Source organism: Maylandia zebra, linkage group LG12 (assembly GCF_041146795.1).
Source record: "Maylandia zebra isolate NMK-2024a linkage group LG12, Mzebra_GT3a, whole genome shotgun sequence".
Lineage (NCBI taxonomy): Eukaryota > Metazoa > Chordata > Actinopteri > Cichliformes > Cichlidae > Maylandia > Maylandia zebra.
Genome location: NC_135178.1, coordinates 3,235,396 through 3,257,900, shown reverse-complemented (window position 1 = coordinate 3,257,900; position 22,505 = coordinate 3,235,396). Strand labels below are relative to the sequence as shown.

The window sequence follows — 22,505 nt, the reverse complement described above, 5'->3', positions numbered from 1 at the left end:
GTGCATCATGGGAAATTCCCCAGCAAGCCCCCGTCTACAGCAGCATAACTAAGGAATAGTTCAAGGTTAGCCCATCCCAAAGGAACATTTTAATGTTTATCTGAAAAGCAAGTGTCTGTCACACCTTAAAGGCCGGTCCGTGAAAATGCAAACTGTGAGCTGGTCGTGCAGAACAGGAGCCTGATAGGTTAACAAACAGCAACGCAGTTCCTTCAGTTCCTTTACACGTGATTATTACTTGCTAACAGAAATCTCGGGTTTACTTTTCTGCTGAGTAGTTTACTTATTCTGGTTTAATGAGATTGTCATTTTTGTTTTCAGGTGTCCTTTAGTACAATATTTGTTCCGACAATATTTTCACGGACCGGCCTTTAAGGTCAACAAAATAAAACCAGTACTGGTACCAAAAAAAGAAGATTTATTCATAACACACGGAAAAGACCCAGGAAAACCGAGTGAACGATTAAAACGATTAAAAAAATAACGATAAAAACCTTGAAAAACGTAAATTCACACCTGAGCCTCAACTCTCGCGGCCTGGTACCAAACGACTCGGGACCGGGATGGGTCCGTGGCATGGGGGTTGGGGACGGCTAGTGTTAAGCTACTTAATTACACTTCGTTTGGATAAAAAATAAACCCTTTCACAACATTAACCACTTATTAAAGGCTGGATTTAATACATTTGCAATAAAACTGACCTCCACTGTCATGATTAACAGCCTATTTCAGAATATAAATTCCATCAGCCTCCTATGCTTGTTAAAAATGATGGCAACAGGGAGCCTCGTATTTTAAAATACAGCAAGGGATTCAGACCAAGTACATGACGAGTTGGAAATCAGATCCTCAATATGAATGATTCAAGTGAGCTTCAGTGTGTGCGGAGTGTGCTTGGTGAATGCTGATAGACAGGTCTTGTCCACCCTGAGGCACTGAGCTCAACACAGGTATGTTTGCTGTAAAAACGCCATCTGGTTTCACTGTTGTCAGAACCCAAGCATGTAAAACGTTGAATGTTGGTGTGCTTAAAGATCTCTACGGCATTTAGCTTTGCTCGCAATCCAACTGAAAGCTCGCCGGCCTGCCAAAGCTATTTATGGTAGCTTCCAAATCCCGAAGAGCTACACGACTGTTTAGAGCCAGCTACAACATTTTCCAACACACACCTAATTTATCATAACCATAGTGTGCTGAATGTGATTTCTGAATAAAGAATAAATCAGAATCAGAATCAGAATAAAGTATTCTGATTCTGATTCTGATTCTGAACTCACTAAGGGCTCCAGTGCTGCAAACCTTGCCATTGTACTAGAGCAAAACACGAGACAGAGCTGAAACATGTAGGAAGCGAGGCATGTTCCAGTCATAACTCACTGCCTACAGCAGGGGAGTAGAGGGGCGTAATGACAGAGAGGGACTTTACAACTCCGAGCCTCATTCAGGAATGTCAGGAAGGGGAGAGGGAGAAAAGTTCTCCTGGCCAATCGGAACGCTTTGAATAATTAAAGTGATTGGCTTAATTAGCTCAATTACCTTAATTTGACCACGGAACACGGCCATATGGTGAAAGGAAACAAAAGAGGGGGGAACTAATTAAAAGTAAAATAATGAGGATTTTAATTAACTGGCTCCCTAGACAGCAGAGCGCAGGGATCAGGAGCCTGCTACCATAATTAAAGTGCTGTAACGCTGGCAACATCTCTCCTCTCTTTCTTATATCTGTGAGGGCTCTATCCATCTAATTAAATCTGTAAATAAATTAGCAACATTGAGGGTTCCTGCTTGACTTAACACCGCCTGTAATCCACCCCCACCACCTTCCCAATAACACGCTCACCTCAATTTCAGCACACTGCACCAACCATATGTAGGCAAAGGTTGAGCTAAGTTCTGTCCTAAACAGACAGATGTGTTTAGAGGGTGGCATGCATTTCATCGTGATTGTGCCGATGCTGCTTGATGAAGAGTTTGCGCCTTTCAAAACCCGGGATTCTGTTTTGAAGCTCTGGATAACACAGATCGCAGAGGTCCAGTGCCGAGGTGACGTCTGCATCGTCTGCAAGTGTTGCAGCCAGCCGTCAATGCATGTCAAGTGTCATGTGGCCATCAATGTGTCGTCTGGGCTCTGCCCCTAAAACACCAGCTAGCTCGGTGTCTTTCTACTATCCTTCAGTTATACCTCCCCTGTACTCTCTGCTCAACCTGCCCCTGGCCATTTTACATCCTCCACTGCAACCAGTAGCAGCCGCCGCCCATGGAAGCAGAAGCCGTTTCATTAAAATGCATTCAGATTGACAAGAGCCTTATTTGCATATTAAATTAACAAGCACTTAAGAGTTCTGAGCGAACTGTTACACTACCAGCTCGGAGTAAATGAAGAGCAAGCAAGCGTTTGACTGTCATTACCCATAGCTGTCACCGTTGGACACGGTTGAGGAATGGTGTTTTCAGAGCTAGACTCACAAAGACAGATAAATGTGATGGAGTCAACAAATGTAACCCGCCTTTCAACCTCTGGTGTCCCAGCTACATTGTTCTACAAAGACACTGAAAGTGGAAAAAAGCATTGAATGCCTGCAACAGGGAGAAGCTGCAGATACTTCAATCTGCCTGTAAGCTTGTACCTGGGCTTTCTCAGTTCTCTCCTCCTTATTTTTCTACTTCATTTTCCAGCCCTAAAGAATGCTTCTGGGAATCCTTCACCTGTGTTAATCCAAGTGACTGGACTGGTGTTTCTGCCTTTTTGGAGGATTTTTAATAAACAAATAATATCGGCTTTCTAGAAATTTGTGTTCAAATTTTAGTGAGTGAAAATGTAACATTTTATTTGTCTGTTACTTAGCACTAACTAACAGTGTGTCATACAGCATATCAATGCAGCTAACTAACCAAGCAGACATTAAAGAAGTCTGGCTTAGAGTAATTTAAAGTGCGCTGGTGTCCCTGAGTGGCAGTGTGGTGATTCAGAGTGGGGCCTCTTTTAAAGCCAACAGAGAGACAAACTGAGTGAGAAAAAACTCAAAGTATGTCAAACATCTGAGCTGACGCTAATGTCAGGGCAGCACACTGATCAGTGCATTTATCCTGGATAGCCATCGCTCACTATGATGGTCAGTCACTGTTTTTTGCTGCTCCTCCTCATGACGAATGAATTTCTGTGTCTGCGTTAAGTACTGAAGTACTAATCAAAGCCTTGAAAGAACCGAAGGAACTGTGGCTCTCTGTGGTTGTGAATCCAGAACAATGACTGTAGAAAACTCTGATCATGATGATTAAGAGGTTTAGCTTACCAGACTAGTTTGACAGGATTAGCTCAACACCAACATATTAAAAAGATGCCAACTTCACTGAGTGATTATGCAAGATGTGAATTTTGCCAGCAGTGCCTGTGCTAGGGGAGCTCACAGGGGTGTTGTATCAATACCCACCTTAGCAGGCTGTGGGAGAAACCTGAGGGAGGCCTTCTCACCGCAGAGACTCACAGACAGCTGCAGGGCAGGAGGAGAAGGGTGTTTGCAAAGTGGTTGAAGCACCAGCTTACTTCACCTCTCCCCCAGTGTTCTGCTGATAGATAAAAACACAACATCAGTACACAGGCTGCACATATAATAATGGTACATTTACTTTATCTGCTGTTTGACTTTACAGCAATAATACTGAGCAGTTTTCCTGATATTCTAAGGATTGCTGTAAAGTTAACAAATAAATAATGAACTCAAGCAGACTGAACTCACTTAAACAGACAAGCGGCCTCCAAGAAGTTGCCAAAACATCTTAGTGCAAAATCAGGTTTAAACGTGCCTCTGCTTTGTTTTTGTGCTTGATTGATTGCTATAATCGCTCAGAGTATCACTTTATAATGTGTTTGTTTTATTACTGTTCTCTGTGATTTATAACCTGTTCATTACAGTTTTATCACTTTTTCATTTTGGTTTATTGCTCCTACTTGTGTGACACATTGTAACATTTCTCTAAAAGTGCTTAATAAACAAAGTCATTTCTTCACTGTGTGATATGACGCAGAACCATTGGACTTTTCTGGTCTGCAGAGCACATGTACAGTGTTATATATCACTGTTTGAATGTCTGTTCTTATTCTGTATAATGAATTTTAAGGCACCCTCACTCATATGTAAGACTACAGAAATAAATGCAGTCTATTTCCCATCATACAGTATTTGGTTCCAGTGGAACGAACCACCATTATTATCTGTGAACAATTGAAATATAAAAAAAGAAGAAATTATTTTAACTCCCCATTACTCTTCAGGAGAAATAAAAAGCAAATTCTCTGCATATAAAATGAGTTTTCAAACGCTTTCATCTTTCTTTCATTGTTATCTTTAAAGGAAAATCTCACTCCAGTACAGATACAACCATTGGTAGCATGACAGTGTTACCTGGAGTGATGTAGAAGCTGAGTGTATGACACCGTGAGGAGAGAAGCCAGAGCCTGATCTTCAGCAGAACAAGTGATTAGCAGTCTGGACTGCAGACTCTAACCTTCATATCTTCTTTAACTTTGCTGTCTTGTGTTTATATTTAAACAGACATTAGTGGCGGGCTTTAGCTCAGGAGGTAGAGCTGCCCATCTCAACCAGAAGGTTGGTGGTTTGATCCTTGGCTGCACCCGTCTCAAGATTCCGAACCCCAAGTTGTTTCTCAATCATTGGAGATGTGAAATAAAAAGCACCTAGTAGTAGAAAAATGCTTGTATGAATTTGGGAATGAGGCCCTTTGAGTGCTCAGAGAGAGAAGAAAAACACGATATAAGGAGCTGTAAATTTACCATGCATTTAAAAGAAAGCTCCTGTGTGTCTTCTCAAAGGGATGTGTTTGGCACCGGGGCCTGAACCAAATGTTAAACAGCATCTCAGTCCAAGTCATAGAGTAACACATAAATAATGCCTTGAGTAATCTAATAAACTACTTATCCCAGAAGTATTAAGTAACACAAAGCATTATTTTTTTTAAAGTAGCAAGTAATGTATGCATTAATGCTGGCACAAGTAAATCAGACATATCAAGACCAGCGGCTTCACAGGAAGGTAAGTAAAGAGAAAAAGAAATCCTCCACTATTTAACAAGACAAACTGGATTAAAACACAACATTTTGGGCTGCCTGTCTTTTATTCTTGGGGATAAATAAAGTCTTTCTGATTCTGATATAAGCCGACGCCCTCATGGACCCTTCTGGACATCTTTCTGCAATTTTGGACCAATTGGCTGAAGAATTGTAAAATATTGTGACTTGTCTAGTTATCATCAAAATATTTACTGTTAGTTGATAGTGAAGAGTTGTGGAGAAGGAAAAATCCGAGAAGCTCCTTGTTAAAGTCAGATGTGATTGCATGCAAAGCAGAGCTTGTATCTGATCTCAGAGCAGTGAAATCAGAGCCAGCAGCAGATTGTCTTTCACGCTAGTCTCACATCAAGTTCACGTCAATGCGTCTGTGAAAACACGCAGAAAAAGCTGGTGGGCTGAACGTGAAAAGCTCGAGCCATTGTTAATGAGACACACAGTGAAGCCAAGTTAATCCTGCTTCCACTGATAACTGCCAATTGCTGCTACAAGATGTCGGCAATTTTAAAGGCTAGATTCAGACAGACATGAAACTTTATGAGAGAACAAAGATGAAAGAAGAAGGATTGTGCTCACTTTGATACAATTTAATTGATTTTGATTGGCCAGTTTTCAGTAAGTAACAAAAGCGGTGATGAGTAGTCAGGCTGGTAGCTCCTTAGCCTCCATGTTTACCTATACCTGTGTTAGAGTAGAATCAAGAGAGCAACCACATTATCTGTGAAGTGCTGTTTGGACTGGTGTGTTAATGCTCAAAAAAATGAAAGGAACACACTCGAAAAACCCATCAGATCTCAGTGGGAGATAAATCATGTTGGATACAAACTGCGTAATGTGTTAGGAATGAAAGGATACTGCAGTGTTTAATGGAAATGAAAATGATCAACCTACAGAGAGCTGAATTCAAAGAAAGCCCAAAAACAAAGTGAAAAAATGATACAGCAGGCTCCTCATGTGGGATGGGAACTGATAAGAATTTAGCAATTATCAATATTGCTTATCGACTCTCTTATCGATTGTCATTGGATTCTCTTTTGCACCGTTTTGAGAATAACTGCCTTTGCTAAGCAGCAATAAAGAAATTGCATTCATGCAAATTAATTGCATGCTTGGGGTCAAACATTTATGTATGTTTGTTGAGGTTTTTAACTATTACACATTACAGTTTTCTTAAAAGCAATGCAGTACATTACTTAATTATTCCCAGGAAAAAGTAATTTGCTATACTACTTGTTACATTCCTTTCATGTTACTCTGTAAAATAGCTAAAATACATGGTCTCATAATCACCATCTAACAACATAAACCTGAGGCTACAGCCCCACACACCAACACAAATCCCTAACGAGGACACTCATCTCTAAGATCTTTCTCTTAGTAGCTGACGGCCCAAAGCAAAGATGATGCTGTATTGGATTTGTCTTGTCTCCCTCCCCTCACCCCCAACCAATCACAGCAGATGGCCCCGCCCCTCCCTGAGCCTGGTTCTGCTGGAGGTTTCTTCCTGATAAAAGGGAGTTTTTCCTTCCCACTGTCGCCAAAGTGCTTCCTCTTAGGGGGTCATATGATTGAGTTTCTCTGTAAGGTCTTTGGAAGGACTACCTGTGCAACCTCTGTAGGGTCCAGGTATCATCACTGACCCTATCCAAATGCAACACTAGTGAAAAAATGAGGAGCCCAGGGTTTGTAGTGTATTGTCAACTGTTAGTTATGTAATGGCATGTCTCACGCCATATTTTCGCTGGTGTAATGCAACAAAGCATGTAATTTATTACTTTCTTCACAGAGAAAATATTTACCATAATGCAGTACTTGTTAATTTTTTAAAATGCAAAATACATTACTTTTCTAAAGCAACACCTGCAAAACTTGATTTTTTGCAGTTGATCCTTGCACATTTACGTGTACACAAGTACATGAACTAAAAGAAAAATAACAATAATATTTAAAAAGGCACCAAATGACTTTAGGAAACTGGTGAATTTGTGTTATTCAAAAGCTCTTACATATAAATATAAACACTGTACTATCTCAGGTACTCTGTGTAACATGACTTATTTTTATTTCCAGGTACAGTCACAGTTGTGCCTGCCACTGGGCATCACCCTCATCATTAAAGAAGGAACCGGCAAGATGCTGTCAGATGAATGTCTGGGGATCGAGCTCCCCTGTTTGTCTTGAGACAAACGGGAGAGCTGAGAAAGGGCTGGCCCTCATCAACTCCCCCACTCCACCAGGAGGAACACACGTTCATTAGCGCCCTTTAATGAGAAGCAGATGCAACAACGCTCCTTCTCACTGTCTCGCTCTTTCATGCAGAGCATGAGGTGAACAAACACACATCTGTTTTTAAAAAGACGCTCCAACAAATGCTATGGAGGGTCATGGAACAGAGTCATCGTGTGTTTATATTCATCCACACACACATAGTGCCATAACACAAATAGATCCTTATACATAAAAATACACCTCCATCCTCCACACACACATTGGTCCTATCATGGAAGAGATGGGTGGGGGCTTTTAACAGCTCAGACCTGTGGGCCTCATTTGTCCAATTTAGGTGAATGACTGAGATCATATATCATTGCCTTTATGTCGGACTATTTTTATCATGAAGGAAGTTAATATGGTGGAGCTGTAGGAGACAGAAAAATGCCCTGTCTGTGGATCTGAGTTGAGCTTTCACTGGTGTGAGTGGCTGAACTTCTCATGATTGACAACAAAAGTGAAAGTGAGTGTTTTACTGGAGGAAATGTACAGTGTGTCTGACAGTACTCACGGCACTTCGCTGGTTACAACCTTATTCTAACGTGGATTGCATTCAGTTTTCACCTTAAAATTGTACACATAGTACCCATGGAAAGATTACATCATTTCATTACATTCACTTCAGCAACTTTAAAATGAACCTGTTCTGCTTTTCAGTAGTCATATGTTTTTGTATTCCAGTATTTATTTTTAAATCTACTCATATAATAATTCAAGCCAATACTGTCATGCGCCGTGGTGCGCGGGCACGAAAGGATCCAGGCGCAGACTCCGAGCTAACAAAAAGACACTTTAATAAAACAACGAAAGGCGACCCGGGGAAAGTAGAGAGCAAAACAGAAACTAAAAATCCGGGGAAACAATGACACGAGGAAGCCGGGATCGGGACGGCGGGGGGCTGCAATAGAAAGGGGAGATGATTACTAGGGAGCCAGGAAGCGGGGAGAACATATCAGGACTGAGTTAGAGTAGGGCCTTACGATAGAACGGAACCGTGGGAGCTCGGGAGGGAAGTGTGGCAGTCCGTGGGGGCAGGAAGTCCGTGGAATGGCGAGTGGGCCAGGTGAGCACCGCGAGATCCAGTCGAGCCGGAGGACAGGCAGGTAGCAGACGCCGAGTAGAAACCTGGACAGAAGTAGGCAGGTTAAACAAAGTTCCAAGCAGGAGAGAATGCACACTTTTCGTGGAAGTCTGGTTACCACTGTGGGGATGACTACGGACTGGCGTGGAGCATCCGTCAGCGCCGGATTAAGTGGATCTCCGTGTAATCACCGGGATGGAGAGCAGGTGTGCTGGTGATGGCCCAGCCCGGGGGTGTGGCTACCCGAGCATCACGCATTCCACAGACACAGGACCACGGACCATGACAAATACAAAGGCAATATATTAAACCTTTATGAGCTAAGAAAAAGGTTTATGCTTTTTTCATTAAAGTGATATGGTAACCGGGTAAAATTAGACTGATGTGGTTGCACACGTTAACATGGCTGAATGGATATATTACTGTTACTTTAGATTATGACATACATGTTACTAATAAATACTCAGGACCACAAACATTTTTTATAATTCTAATATTATATAGCATTTTAAGATATATTTGTATATGTATGGTAACAGGGTTGCAAATCAGAGCTAGTACTGGTGTTTTCTCAGAAGAAGATGATAGCAGTGGAATGTAATCTACTGTAAAGGTCAAGGATACATGTGGTTAGACAAATAAAGGTAGGAGGCTTGAAATGAATGTGTCTTCTTTTAGCAATATGGGTAACAGGGTTGCTTTGGTTACAGTGAAACATTCAGTCAGTGCCTGACCCAATCATGCCACTTCTTCTTTGTCATCTCATTGTTTTTTCTCTTCCTTTTCCAGGCTAAATAAGTTTGGTAACATGGTTGCACGTGTTTTTGGGGACACAACTAACAATGCAATTACTGTTCTTTAAAATATATTTTTATGTTAAATTTTTTTAATAATTATAATTATTAAGGTTAGCTGTAGCTCAGGAGGTGGAGGAGGTGGTCATCGACTAATTGGAAGGTCTGTGGCTCTGTCCCAGGCTGCTCCAGTCTCCGGTCTGCATGCCTAATTATCCTCCTTGCTTGTGTAAATGGGTCAGTGAGGTACTCTACTTGAATACTCTACTTTGAGTGCTCAAGTAGAGTAGAAAAGCTCTATTAAAGAACCAGTCCATTTACCATTTATCGAGACCATCATGGAAGAAAACGAATGGATGGATGGACATGCAATGTGGCTATCGAAAAAAAGAAAAAATATATTTTTGGAACTTCTGAAGAGCTAAATAATATTTCGGGAGCAGTCCTTATTTCTGGTATTGTTACTCTCATTCCATTAATTTGTTGCAATGACGAAAAATAATCACGTTTTTCTTTTCTTTTTGTTTTTCTTTTCTTTTCAGGTAACAACATTTGTAAACCCAAGTAATATTATGTCTTTAAATATTACCTAGCTAACAGAATTATTAATGAATTAAACAAATAAAACTGTGACACATTTATCACACTGCCACATTGGATGTATGCTCAGTGTGGTGTTGCAAAGACCCCTGAACCAAGACAGCTAAGAAGGTCAACTAATATGTTGACCGAAGCACAATCAATAACACCACTGAAGGAAATCTATTTAAATGATTGTGTAACACTGAATGTTTTATGCTTCCTCCTCAAACTAAAACATGATAGCAAGTTTTAAAAAGCGTCTTTTCTTCTTTTCTTTACACAGTCATTCAAATATCAGGCCATGAATTTTCAGACAACAAGGACATGAAAGAAGGTGTAAGCCCACCACCTTTCAAGTTCACTGTGAATTTCATAACTTAACACCATATCATCACTTGGGGACCAGTTAGTAAGCTGACACTCACTGCTGTTTGACAATTGCCAAGTATCACATTTAAAAATGTGTTTCCTTTAATAACAAATAAGGATGATATTGTGGGGCAGAAAATTAAGCTCTGATTGGGGGAATAAGCAGACAGTAGTAAGATTAGGTTTTGTGACTTAGGCCATTGCACTGAATAATCCAACGGTCCATCCATCTTTTTCCGCTTATCCAGGACTGGGTCACGGTTGCAGCAGCCTAAGCAGAGAAGCCCAGACCTCCCTCTCCCCGGCCACCTCTAGCTTGTCCAGGGGAACTCCAAGGTGTTCCCAGGCCAGCCGAGAGATATAATCCCTCCAATGTGGGACAGTGTGTCCCAGTGGGACATGCCTGGAACACTTCGCCCAGGAGGTACCCGGGAGGCATCTTTGTCAGCTTCAGCTGGCTCCTTTCAACGTGGAGGAGCACCGGCTCTACTCTGAGGCCCTCCTGGATGGTCAAACTCCTCACCCTACGGCTAAAGAAGGGCCCAGTCACCCTTCGTGGGAAGTCCATTTCCACTGCTGAATAAATGTAATTATAATCACTTAATTAGTAAATAAATTATATATGGTGAATATAAATAGAGCAGACCGGGGTGGTGGTCCCCATCTTTAAGAAGGGGGACCAGAGGGTGTGTTCCAACTACAGGGGGATCACACTCCTCAGCCTCCCTGGGAAAGTCTATGCCAGGGTGCTGGAAAGGAGAGTTCGTCTGCTAGTCGAACCTCGGATACAGGAGGAACAATGCGGTTTTCGTCCTGGTCGCGGAACACTGGACCAGCTCTTTATCCTCTCCAGGATACTTGAGGGTGCATGGGAGTTTGCCCAACCAGTCTACATGTGTTTTGTGGACTTGGAGAAGGCATTCGACCGTGTCCCTCGGGGTGTCCTGTGGGAGGTGTTGCAGGAGTATGGGGTGTCTGGCCCATTACTACGGGTCATTCGATCCCTATATAACCGTTGCAAGAGCTTGGTTCGCATTGCCGGCAATAAGTCGGACTCGTTCCCGGTGGGTGATGGGCTCCGCCAGGGCTGCCCTTTGTCTCCGGTTCTGTTCATAATTTTTATGGACAGGATTTCTAGGCGCAGCCAAGTGGCGGAGGGCTTTCGCTTTGGTGGCCTCAGAATCTCATCTCTGATTTTTGCAGATGATGTGGTTCTGTTGGCTTCATCGGGTGAGGGCCTCCAGCTCGCACTGGAACTGTTTGCGGCCGAGTGTGAAGCAGCGGGAATGAGGATCAGCACCTCCAAATCTGAGGCCATGGTTCTCAGCCGGAAAAGGGTGGAGTGCCCACTCCGGGTCGGGGATGAGTTCCTGCCCCAAGTGGAGGAGTTCAAGTATCTCGGGGTCTTGTTCGCGAGTGATGGGAGAAGGGAGCCGGAGATCGACAGACGGATTGGGGCTGCGGCTGCAGTAATGCGGATGCTGCACCGGTCCGTCGTGGTGAAGAGGGAGCTGAGTGTAAAAGCGAAGCTCTCAATTTACCGGTCGATCTACGTCCCTACCCTCACCTATGGCCACGAGCTGTGGGTAGTGACCGAAAGAACGAGATCGCGGATACAAGCGGCAGAAATGAGCTTCCTCCGAAGGGTGGCTGGCCTCTCCCTTAGAGATAGGGTGAGAAGTTCGGCCATCCGGGAGGGGCTCAGAGTAGAGCAGCTGCTGCTCCACATCGAAAGGAGCCAGCTGAGGTGGTTCGGGCATCTGACAAGGATGCCTCCTGGGTGAGGTGTTCCAGGCATGTCCCACCGGGAGGAGGCCCCGGGGCAGACCCAGGACACGCTGGAGAGATTATATCTCTCGGCTGGCCTGGGAACGCCTTGGTATTCCCCCGGATAAGCTGGAGGAGGTGGCTGGGGAGAGGGAGGTCTGGGCCTCTTTGCTTAGGCTGCTGCCCCCGCGACCCGGCCCCGGACAAAGCGGATGAAGATGGATGGATGGATGGATGGATGGATAAATAGAGCACAATCATTTGGTTATGTATTTGATCTTTTCTATCATGGAGGAATGCCGACATTTGGCATGTTTCAATATAATGTGGTGAACGTTGGGACGAATGGCTTCGACAGTGCAACACCACCAACAGTAGGAACACAAAGCTGCTTCTGTGTTTACATGATCTCCATTTATTTACCATTGTTCTCACTGGGACTCTTGTCTGAATTTGCACTTTCTTCCCCAATTTGCTGATCAATCAAACCAACCTGAGTCTGCAATGATTTTAACCAGCTGGCCAGGCAAAGGCAGGCATGTTTAAGTGCAACATTATTAAAAAGGTTTTACTGCTTGCACAGAGTAATATTAATATTGGCATTGCTTGTTACACTTTATCTTTCTTTCTAGTAATTTGTAGCCAGTTACATTTCAAATATAACCTTCCTTGTATCCATAAAGGTTATGTTAACAGAAGGAGAATGGAAGTCTACATCAATAAAAGGTGATTGCTTCCTAATGTCTCTGTTGTTTTGTTTGATATTAGATATTAGATTGATATTAGAGCCCTAGGTCCTGCATGAAAGGTGCATTTTGTACTTACCTGTGTTGTCTTTGTCAAATATTAAAATTCATTTGAGAATCTGAAACATTTTAGTATGAGAAATATGAAAAAGCTTTCTCTTATATTATTTCTGATAACTTTGTAATTTTTTCTGTAAATTTACAATTTTAATCTTTTAGCCCTAATATTCTCTCATAAGTAAAAATATCTTAGTTTTTCTTCATGTTACATGAGCAGTACTTTGTTTATTTTATTTCACTCTATCTACACTCAGCACAGACCTTTTAAAAGTCAGAAGTGCGCCACTTATCCATACTGATACAGGTTTCAGTACCACAGGCATTTTGCCCTTTATAAAATAAATATCCCTTAAAATGCCCTCCTTTGGTGAGTGAAACTGCAGTCTTTTGATTACACATGTGATGCAAGGATAACTTAACACTACAGCCTCCAACTGCTCAGAGATCTCAGTGATTCTGAAGAGCCAGCACAAAGGCTGATCAGAAAGAGTAAAGCTGAAATGTCACTGTCTGGTTTGTATGCGTATATATGTGTGTTCAAGTTTGGCATTTCAGAGGGAGATATCACTGCGAAGCACGGTGAGAGGTGCACAGAGTCAGTTAGGGTGGGGTTGATGTTCAGTCCCAGCCTGACAGTGGTGGATTGTGGTTTTCCTGTTTGAAACAGACGATGCTGGGCGAGAAGTTCAAGTCCCCATGGCTCTGCTGGATGCCTGGCTCTCATTCTCCAGCCTGATAAGCCCTGCTGCCTCTGCCCTCCTCGGCAGTACTTTCCCTGGATGGAAATGCCAGTGTAGGGCTGAGGGCAGAGCTCACCCTTATGTGGCCTAACCTCGATGACCCACTGGGCACCAATGCTTCTTATCAGCACGTGTACACCTGCACAGCCACTACAATAGGATGCGTGTCTGTGTGGTGACAGTTAAGGGTGGCACGAAGAAAAAGTATCCCTATATTGGTCTGTTGAAACTCGGGGAATTGAAGGCTTCCCAAGAAAAATAAAAATAAAAGATATGCCTGACAGTTGGTTATCTCGGTGTCTCCAGCTGTATCTGCTGCAGTGGAAGTTTGCTGCTCAAAAAGAGATCAGGCCAACAGCCCCGTCCACCAATCTGTGGCCTCATTTTAACTCTGTTTGCTTACTCTGCTGGTCATGACCTCAGAAACTGAAGGGAACTGACACAGTCCCACTTTCTGTGCTGCTAGGTGAATGCTATGATGGATTTTTGTAATAAAACAACCATATTTGTCGCTGTCTGTTAGGCCTGTAAGACTTGCTCTCTAATGGGCTGTGCAACCGCTCAGCTGCCTCAAGGAGGATAAGTTGATCTATTTTTGATATAAGTGGGCTGCTTAATGCCTCTTTGCCTGTGTGTGTGTGTGTGTGTGTGTGTGTGTGTGTGTGTGTGTGTGTGTGTGCGCGCACAAGCATGGCTTCAAGTGTATGTGTGCTAACACACTTCTGTGTGTGTTTTCTATAATTGTGTAAGCCAATCAGGAACTGATAAGCCTCATGGAGCCAGACGGCAGACACTTAAAGATGTCTGCATTGATAATAAAAGGAGACTTTAGTATAGGCAACCTCTCCTCCACACACACAGGCACACTGTATCGTTTTTCAGCCTGGGTTCCTGTATACTTCAACTGAGTTGTACACAGATTAATCTCATCAATGGGATAGTAAAGCTTCGGCTGAATCCCGGTCTGTGTGATGCTATCAGGACAACATTTGTTGTTATCCTAGTACTGCATTCTTGTGCTTTGGGGATGGGGAAATGCAGCTCTCCCATCAGGTTTAATGTAAATGTCCATGTTGGGACGTCTGAGATCAAAGCACAGGACACACAGTGTTGAAGCGAGCTTATCTAACCGCTGTGGCAGGACATTCATGATCTCAGTGATCACTGAAATGAATCCTCTATGGCTGCTCTTTGAAAAAACTGGCTGCAGAAAGGAGGTTAAAAGCTAATTGATTGCATGTTGTCACAGTGCATGAATTGTGCCTCTGTCTGCGTGCACATAAGTGCACTAGGACATTGCAAGTGCCTGTGAGTGTTCATGTTGTGTGTCCCTCGCCCCCACCCCTCCTGTCTGTGTTTTTGAACTAGGAGATGAAGCCATCTGCACTGCTCTCTGGAGACACAAGGCTCCCTCGTCTCTCCTCCTTTTTCTGCTCCTGCTATAATGGGGAAATTGCTCTGTCTTTACGCTCTAGTTGGGATTGGCAGCCTTGATAAGCATTGCAGGGACAATTAGAGTTAGGAGTTTTCGTTGAGAGGCTTTTAAATGACGCTAAGTTGTCACTGGCAGCTTATGCTCCCCCCTGGGGACATACCATTGTGCCGCCACACGACACCCTTCTTGGTAAGAGGACACCCCTGCTTCGACGTGAAGTCCACTGTTTGGGTGTAGCAGCAACCATCCTAAAGAGCTACACTTTTCATAGTTTTAATTGCATTGATCTGAGAAGTAGACTCACTCTGACAATAGATGTGTGCAGCAGCTGGTCTTACTGCCTTGTTCTTTTCTCCTGTGATGCTGTTTGCACACAAAGAAGGCAACAAAAAGGGCCTTTTACCCACCAAGTATTGGCTTTGTTTTGATGTGTACGACGAGCCCGTCATTATCTCAGCATGCTCCAGCCGCCACAGCCATACCTTACCCTTTTCTTTCTTGCAGAGATGGGGAGGGATCCAGGAAATATCTCACTGTCCTTTAGTTCCTCAATTCATTACTGTTAAAAAGGTCTGACATGACTTGGAGGGAGGTATGGAGAGAGAGGCTGAAGCTCATATTCAGGCAGAAATATGAAGGTGTGGAGGGAACTGGAGGCATTGTTTATGAGCTAAGTGAAGTGGACCATCACAGAGGGAGTCAAACAAAGGCCAAGTAAGTGATGGAGGGACCGATTAGAAGAGAGTGAGAGGGGGAGTGAAATGGGGGTAGGGGAGCAAGAGCAACATTCCAGCATAGGACCTGATCCCCATTTTCAGTAACAGGACACTCTTGTCTCTGCATGTTTCACATATCCAGTCAAAAGCATCTCCTCTGCCTTCACTCTGTGTTTTCCTTCTCCGCGTTTAAAACTGCAAAAACACATCTGCTTGCAGTGTGTATCGTTTCAATCTGTGTTTCAGTTCCACACGCTCTCTCTGAGCACGCTCAGTCTCTGTTCTCCTTCTCAGAATTTGGCCTTCAATTTCCTCATGCATCCTGATTTAGGCACCCTTAAAAACCCAGACTTTTTTCTTGAGCCATAATATTAACAGCACTAGATGACTCAGTGGCCGCTCCAATCACAGCACACAGCTAACTGGCCAGAAAGAAGCCCATCTGGGTTGCTTTACTCTTGGGTGAGGTAGCGGGATAGCAGCTCCCTCCCAGCTAAGTTCCACACTCAGCCCCAGCTAACAACAAAGACCACCAAAGCAGATCTCATAATGTGAAACCTGAACTACACCTCACCAGCACCACATAAAAAACTGCAGTTACAACTTATTCCTAAGCCTTTCCTGCACCATAAATCAGCCTGTGGCTCAGAGCTCCAGTGAGAAGGGGATAAAACTGGGGGAGAGTGACTGGGACAATGGAATGCTGAACACAAGAATACTGTAGCAAGTGGAGGTGTAGTCTGCAAGGCTTCACTTTTCAACAGTGCCGCATTATGGAATGTGGCAGGGTTGTGAATCAGTAACTCCGACTGTCCCATCAGGTGCTTACAATTATCTTGTAGCTGAGAACTGTGGGTCAGTTCCACAGTAGTCAAAATAAGGTTGTTATTCCTATCTACAGTAAAATGATATGTCTGGTGGGCTAAAACAACACTAGCGAACATGAAAAATGGAAAATCTAAACTTCCTATTTTGGTTTTATTAACATAGTGCTTAAAAAAACATTTTTTACTAGAATAAAAAAAAGTCCCACATAGATCTCAGCTGTGACACTGAGACTGAAAAAACAAACAAACATCATCCTAGTGATCGATTGTTTCACTGTTGGCAATCAGATGTTTTGAGAATATGTCCTAATATCACACTTTGTCTTCCTTTTTCCCTGCTGACTGCGATCACAGCTCTGCACTGGAGCGTATTACCACAACATATAATCAGGTTATATAACTTGTAGTTAAAACTCATATTATTTGAGTAAAAAAGTACTGTTATAGTGTTTTTTTCTAAATAAGTTCTTGTTCACTTCATTTCAGCTTCATAATAGATAGTGGCAGTTCATAACAAAACTTATGTCATGGCAACAGATCTATTCACCGCCATGTTGTTGTTCACACAAAACCAAAACAAAGACGATTGAAATCACACTGACAAACGGGGGGAAAGTTCCTACTCATCACTCAGAAGGTCGTATGAACTGAGCTACATCTGCAAAAATACTTTTAAATGGTGCATGCATTTATAAAGCATAAAGCTTTATCTAGTATTTAATAATCCACTCTAATATTATGCATGCATTTTCTAGGTTATAGCTGCAGTATTTCAGACGTGAAGTAGTTTTATGGCACAATAGTTTATTACAACCCTTCATGTTGTGGTCCAGCAGCAAGTGCAGAGCTTATAGTGTCTTTGCTCCACAGTGATGCGAGTCAGAGGTAGCCATGACTTCTATGTCTGTGGTGCAATGATGATACTCAGTCACACTGTCACATTTCATACAGTGTTGTACCCCAAACTGTACATACTACTGGAGTCTGGAAGGAGCAGGGGGTTAAGCACTTACATTTTACCCCAGAGGTCCCACAACTCAAACTAGTCATGTTCAACACATTTCAAATATATCAGTGATATGAAATAAGCAAGTAATGATATCAGAAACACTGAGACACTAGAAGTGAGGAGAATTACCCACCATGTTTTACCACAGAGCTCATACTGACCCAAACTTAAAAGTTGCTAAAACCTCTGAGTTTCACAGAGTCGTTAGGTCGCCCTGTTTGATGAGCCAACTGCAGTCACTTCCCATTATGACAGGTAATAGTTTGCTCTGCTTTGAGGTAATGTATTGTATTAGTATGAGTGTTGGGCAGCAAGCTGTGCAAACAGAGTAGGCAGGATGCGCTGGAATTGATCTGAGGCTAAAGGTGGGAAAGTCGTGCCAACAGGCCTGGACCCCACAGAGTGGAACCAGTCAAATTTACCATTATTTGACTTTAAACTAAGCAAAGGTTAATGAGTTTGTGACTTTGGGAATGTAACTTTTTGTTGTTATTCTAGTTGGTTGAGGGAATTGGTGGAAATCCTGCCTGTACTGTAGCTGCTTTAAGCAGTGGTGTTATCTGCCTGCTAGTGCTGCCGTCTTCCCTTGAATTCTGGTTGCTGCAAATAACAAATAAACACAGTGAGATCAGTCAGTACACCAAAGAAGCAATAAGTGAAGAATTCTGATACATAATATGTCCAGCAGAATTTGCCCCCATGAGGGCCCTAAACGGTTGTAAGAGGACGAAAATAGAGTGAATCATGCGCTGTGGCGTTCACTCAGCAGATCTCATCCCAATTAAACACCTATGGGACATTTTGAACATGTGTTAGACAGCACTCACTATCACCACCATCATCACACACACTGGGAGAAAATATGCTTTGGAAGAACGGCGTTCCATCTATCCAGCAGAGTTCCAGGCACAAGGAAAATTAATGCCAAGAAGAACTGAAACGAATCTTCCAGCACCTGTTAGCGTAAACCACTTGTGAAAATCAGGACATACATTTGGGTTGGTCTGTCTTTTGAGGCTTTTCCCCCCAATTCTTTCACTTTGTCATCCATTTGTGTGTTCTTCTCTAACTCAGTTTGTTCTGCTCTTGTCTCTGTATGAGCTCAGTGAGAGCACAACATGTTTCTTCCTGACTCCTACCGCCGACTGTGAGCATAGAAACCCCACACATGACTGCTGCGAGTGTGCTTTTACAAGGGAAAGCCAATCAGAGGAAAGCTGTCTCCGAGGAAAGGGGAAGAAAGCTAAAACAGCTTGTTTCATGTAATATGACAGGTCTTCTTTAGTAAAGCCTTGACGCACATCTTGGACACACAACCAAATCCATAAGCCATTTTTGTAGTTTTATTTTATTTGAAATTTTGACAGTTTTTTAAAGTTGTAGAATAAAAATGAAATAATACTGATATTCATGAGGCTCTCCCTTGGAACTGGTAGCAGGGTACAATCTGGACAGGTCAGGTCTGTCGCAGGGCTAGACAGGCAACCATTCAGCCATTTAGAATGACCAGTTAACCCCACTCACTGCATGCCTTTGGACTGTGGAACACGTCTCGAGTAGTTGTGCGTAGAGCAGGGCAATATGACCAAAAATATTTATCACGATATACATTTGAAAATTCCACAACTTTATTAGTGCAAAAGAAAAAACCCATCAATGTATTTTCACTTAAACAAGCAGCTGTTTTTTGCATTAAAGTTATATAAAAATGTAACAGTGCAAATTCCTCGCTGACAGTTTAACCAAAAGGCGTTTCCAGTGGAAACTGGCTGACATATCCTCAGCGTAACCATGTATAATATCCACAAAACTTAAAAAGAGGTTATACACACACAATACGGTAATATTATGTTGAAGCACAGTACGTATCACTCTGCGAGGCTCCTGCCTACGATAGCCGTAATGCTCCCACAATCCATCAAGCGGTGCGGCTTCATAGCTTAGCAAAGTCGTACTGAAACATCTGACAGATTTTCGAGCGCCGTGTGTGGTGTAATCTATATTGGTGAATATCATGCGCCACTAGGCGGCAGTACTTACCCTTCTAGACAGGAAGTGAGGCTATGTTTGGATAGGAAGAGTAAGCTGGAAATAAAGATGGTGGTGTTCCACATTATCGCCTAAACGAGGAGTTTTATTAAAAGAGCCCAACACAACATGGTGTCAGAAGTGCACTCGCTCTAGGCGGTGAACAGAGACAGTGGACAAAATAAACGTCAGCTTGGCGAACGGCTAGCGACGAAAATGACGGAGCAAGCAGCAGCTCTACCGGCGACTCCTGGCCCGGTTACGGTAGCTCCACCAGCGGCTACTTTCACCATCAAGCCACCGGAACCGTTCGACTTCACAAAGCCCCAAGAATGGGAGAAGTGGATCAGACGTTTCGAGCGTTTCAGAATGGCAAGTAATCTGAATGGTTCAACTGATGCTAACCAAGTGAACACATTAGTATACTGCATGGGAGACGAGGCTGACGACGTGCTAAGGGGACTAGACCTAACAGACGGGCAGCGCCAGCAGTACGATGCGGTCAGAAACGCATTTGACAGACATTTTGTCCCCAGAAAGAATGTGATTTATGAAAGAGCGAAGTTTAATAAGCGAGTACAACAGCCAGCGGAAACATTTGACTCCTTCATAACAGCTCTATATGCTCTATATGCTGAAAACTGTGAATATGGTGAACTCCACGATGAACTTTTGAGGGATAGGCTCGTTGTGGGTCTTAAAGATTCATCACTGTCGGAGAGAATGCAGCTCAACAAAGATTTGACGCTAACCAAAGCTATCACAATGGCGAGACAATCTGAGGAAATAAAAAGACAGCAAACTGACCTCAGAGGCGAAAGCAGCACAGGCAAAACAGCCATGGATGCCGTGCATGTCAGAAAGTCACAGCCAAATAAATTCAGAAGCAGAGAGCAAAAGCAGTTCAAGCCACGAAAACCACAAATAACAAAACAAGAGACTAAAACATGTTTTAAATGTGGAAAAACACAGATGCACCCAGCAGCACAGTGCCCAGCTAAAAATGCAGAATGCCGCAACTGCGGGAAACATGGACACTACGGGAGAGTTTGTAGGTCTACAGCTGTGCATGAGGTGGCAGACTGTGCAGATGGACTCTTCCTGGGTGAACTGGATTCAGGAGAAGACCCGTGGCTCGCTAACATCTGCGTGAGAGGCAAAAGCATGACCTTCAAATTAGACTCGGGGGCAGATGTCACAGCTATCTCAGAAGAGACATTCAAAGACATTAAGCAGCCAAATGAGCATCTGCAAAAAGCTGAAAAGCCACTGTATGGACCAGGAGGTGCAGCACTGACCGTGCTCGGGTCCACAAAGGAGGACATTTCCTACAGTGACAGGAGCACTGCAGAGACGATCTACGTAGTCAGAAACCTGCGTGTAGCTCTCTTAAGCAGGACAGCTTCTGTGAGACTGAAATTAATTGCCCGAATGGACAATATTGACCTTGAGACGGTGAGGAAAGTGTACCCGAAGCTATGGGATGGGCTCGGGCTTGTTCAAAAACCGTACACGATTAAGCTGAAGCCCGACGCTAAACCTTATTCACTGAAAGTGCCCAGGCGTGTTCCGCTCCCACTACTGGGCAAAGTCAAAGCAGAGCTACAGAGGATGGAACAGTTGGGGGTGATCAGTCGTGTGGAGGGGCCCACAGACTGGTGTTGCGGCATGGTCGTAGCCCCTAAAAAGGACAAAGAGACAGTCCGCATTTGCGTGGACATGACACCTTTAAATGGGTTGGTGTGCCGTGAAAGATATATCCTTCCCTCTGTCGACCAAACACTAGGCATGCTCACAGGGGTGCGGTATTTCTCCAAGCTCGATGCTAACATGGGCTTTTGGCAAATACCGCTATCCAAAGAATCTGCTCTCCTCACCACGTTTATTACGCCATTTGGGAGGTACCATTTCAACCGTCTGCCATTTGGTATTTCCAGTGCACCAGAGCATTTCCAAAACATGATGGTGACAGAAGTGACAGCCGGCCTCGCGGGAGTCGTATGCCACATGGACGACATCCTGGTCTGGGGATCTACGAGAGAGGAGCACGACATGAGACTCCACGCTGTCCTCGACCGTGCAGAGAAGGCGGGCGTCACCCTGAACATGTCAAAATGTGAGTTTGGCAGAAGAGCAGTGAAATTCTTAGGATTCATTGTGTCATCTGAAGGCATGAGCCCTGACCCTGACAAAACTAGCGCGGTGCAGAAGATGAAAGAGCCAAGCACTGTGAGTGAGCTTAGGAGCTTCTTAGGAATGGTGAACCAGCTGGGGAAATTCATCCCAAACCTTTCTGAGAAAGACAAACCACTGAGAGACTTGCTTTCAACTAAAAACATGTGGTACTGGGGGCATGAGCAACAAAACGCCTTTAACAGTTTAAAACAAGAACTGTCATCTGCACCAGTGCTACAGCTCTACAACCCAAACAAACCCCAGAAGATCTCAGCAGATGCCTCTTCATACGGGTTGGGGGCAGTCTTACTACAGAAAGACAATGATGTGTGGTCACCTGTCGCATATGCCTCGCGATCATTGACAGCCACAGAGCAGCGCTACGCTCAGCTGGAAAAAGAAGCGCTAGCGCTCACCTGGGCCTGTGAAAGATTCAGTGACTTTATTCTAGGGCTACACTTTGAGCTTGAGACCGACCATAAGCCACTAGTGAGCCTACTCGGAGGACAAGCCCTGGATTTGCTTCCACCGCGGATACAGAGATTCCGCATGCGCCTGATGAGGTATTCTTACACTATAATGCACATTCCAGGCAAAAGCCTCACCACAGCTGACACGCTGTCACGGTTGCCGTTGGCAGGCAACGTGATTCCCAGAGACAATGACCTTATGGAGGACACTGATATCTACGTTGACACAGTGCTGGAGGGCCTTCCTACTAGCAGCAAATACCTTTCAGATCTCCGTGAGCAGCTGCAGTCTGACAGCGTCTGTTCGCAAGTCATGAAGTACTGTGCAGAGGGCTGGCCGGACAGGAAC

The 22,505-nt window shown here is 43.7% G+C and overlaps 1 long non-coding RNA gene across 1 annotated transcript; it reads right to left on the bottom strand.

The window, feature by feature from the left end:
* Nucleotides 1–7,971: 7,971 nt before the first annotated feature.
* LOC143421320 (uncharacterized) lies at nt 7,972–8,704 on the bottom strand. Its single transcript, XR_013100940.1, has 3 exons — nt 8,557–8,704; nt 8,338–8,482; nt 7,972–8,255 (listed from the first exon to the last, which is right to left on the bottom strand). It is a non-coding gene; the product is annotated as an uncharacterized LOC143421320 (long non-coding RNA).
* Nucleotides 8,705–22,505: the final 13,801 nt, after the last annotated feature.